The sequence below is a fragment of the Olea europaea genome, unplaced genomic scaffold, assembly GCF_002742605.1.
Source record: "Olea europaea var. sylvestris unplaced genomic scaffold, O_europaea_v1 scaffold3876, whole genome shotgun sequence".
NCBI classification, from domain to species: domain Eukaryota; kingdom Viridiplantae; phylum Streptophyta; class Magnoliopsida; order Lamiales; family Oleaceae; genus Olea; species Olea europaea.
The window spans coordinates 16,762-19,672 of record NW_019258234.1 but is presented as its reverse complement, the minus strand read 5'-3'; positions in this window follow the sequence as shown (position 1 = coordinate 19,672).

Sequence of the window (2,911 nt, the reverse complement as noted above, 5' to 3'; positions counted from 1 at the left end):
CATTATCATCAGCTGTATAACTCTTTTTCGTTAGTTTATATAGTTCATTTATTGGAATACATGCATCTTTTATCGAAAAGCATATCCATATCACAGTTTCGCTGCATTTTTGTAACTGTTGTGCATTTGGAGCGTAAATATCATTCTTGTACACTTTATTTTGAAGAGTTGTGTTTAAGGAGTTGGTATACACTGTTTTAAAATATATGTACAGATTTGAGAAAACTGATTATTATTTTCAAATGGTTTTAATTCATATTTCAAAAGGAATCTTGTCAAAATTCTTTTAAAAATACATCACAGTCAAAGTAGGTTAATGTTGCTTTGATGATGGGTCCAACACTTAGTTGGTATCTACCATCGGTGCACGACATATGTCGAGCTCATTAGGTTGGTCCGGGACGGGTGGTGTCACTATTATGTGGCATTCGACATTCCAAATATTTGGTTTTAAAGCATCATTTTGCACTTACTTTGAAGCCACCACAGATATAAACACATATTATGTAAATCAGGGCTTTTAAATTCATAATAAACAGAGGAACAGTATCACTTGTGGTAGTCAGGTTATATGCTTCATTTGTCATTTAGTTATAGTATCAAAAGCTGCATCAATTGAAAGGTCTGAGAAAACAACAATTCTAAAACTATTAAATTCTCACCCAAATTAGAGGATCCAATCATTAGATGAAACACCTGCAATTTAAGACACGATTTTATCAGATTCACACTTTGATAAAACAAAATAAACACCAATATGTATTATATCAGCATCTAAATATGCTCTCTTGTCTATCTATTCAACAAGCACCATCATGAACCATATGCTTATATTACCAGTAGCAAAATTGCGAGGTACGTGCAATTCATACTCAAGAAACCCACCGCTGAAAATTTTCTACCATAAAATAGAAAACAAATATTCACAACAAAATATATGTCTAACACCCATCAATCCCAAGTCTGAGACCCACTCTAGACTAGGCTTTTAGTTTACTCGTAGTTTTGTACTTTTAACACTCTAACAAGTTTCGTCTGAAATGAAAAGAATATACAGAAAGGCAGAACTACAGAGTACTGCAAAAAGAACATTAATCACAGAATGATATTTTTAGAGTACTTTCAATAAAAAACCACAATCGTTGAATAATTATCATGCACCTTGACTAACATATGTTATTTTTTTTCCTTTTTTTAGTTTGTGACAAGACTTGAGACAAAAACTAGAATATAATAACAAGAATAAACATCACAGGATTTCATTGCAGTCCATCTTATCCAATAACTAAAAGATACTAACTTAAGATAATGTTCAGCAATTTACAACAATTGTTGAAAATATATTGTACGTACCATTGACAGGCAAACAAAGGGGAACGAGTTTTGTGAATGGAACAACTGCTTACTTTTTGACGTGTCAGTCATGATGTGAGTTCCTTGAATGAATCCTTATCAAGTGGTACAACACAAAAGATAAAAATAATATTCTCGAACCAGTACTGAAGGCAGCAGCATGCAAACATGTCAAAAAATCAAATGCAGAAACAAACATACCAGAGAATAACATAGCGCGTGATTCCCAAATTGAAATGTGTACAGAGAATTTTTAAAGCAGCCTAGGCCACATCAATTCTTATATAGCTCCTAGGTATGCTCTCACGAAATGAATGGATGCAAATTCATGGACATTATTATGAGTATACATACACAACTCATTTAACAATTAAAAATTATCATATTACATGCAATTTGACAAACACGAAAAGAATTGTATTTAAATATGATATGTATCACTTAAAAATATGAAAAGAATCACACTTAAATACACGCAAATTCATCATAAATTGATGTGAAGCATGCTAAATAATAATTTGAAAACAATCATATTAAATTCATAATAAATTGAAGATAATAGACTTGCACTCTTTTGATTGTTTTAAATTCATAATAAAACAGCTCGAATTAATAAAAAAATCAGATTCTTCATTTTCAAACTTGACAAATAAACTGAAAAAATTCATCAGTCATACGTAGTCAAATAGAGTATAAATTCGATTATGTGAGGAAAAGAAAAATATCTTGCCATCGTGGAAGCAAGAAAAAGCCGTTGAAAAAGCTACGAGCAATGAGATGTTGAGAAGAAAGAAAGAAAGAAATTAGATTTCATATTTGTGGTATAACAATACTTTATTCAATTAAAAAATTTAGTAAAACTCCTAATTATGTAATTTTACTAAAGGATATTTAAGTAAATAAGAAATTTGTTGTCTAGTTAATAAAATTTGTAGTGGTAATAAAATTATTCTTTTGTTTATTATACACTTAATGAACAATGAAGCAATTTTTTCCTTGAGTTTGTCACCAATTTCGAGAAGAACAAGTAGCTTCCATGAGATGCTACAATAGTACTAGCTATTACCTAAAAGCATCTTGAAAAGACTCTTTAAGCATGAGACGCTCTCTATTTTAAAAAGCCAACTCTTAAAATCATACTTCAAGAGACTCTTTAAATAAATATTATAATTTAATGAGTGGGTTTGACTCTCTAAATTTAGAGAGCCAAACTCATTCTCTATAATTAAGTGTATTCAAAGTGTTTCAAATTTTAATGTAGGAAAATAATAAAATAATCTAGAGAAAAGTTAGTCAAAATAAAAGATAGAGAAAAACAGTAAATATTTTTGGAAAGTAGTAAAATGGACTGTTAAATATAAAGAGTTTGTTGGAGTATTTCAAAATTTTGGCCCTCCAAATAATAAAATATGCTCTTTAAAAATAGAGAGTTTTTTTGGAAATGTTCTAATATGTTCATTTGCTTACATTATATATTAGATACTGACCAATTATTTTGGAAAAAAATGAAGAAGATGAAAATCCATTAATAATAAAAAAGAACTTAAAACTCATAAGA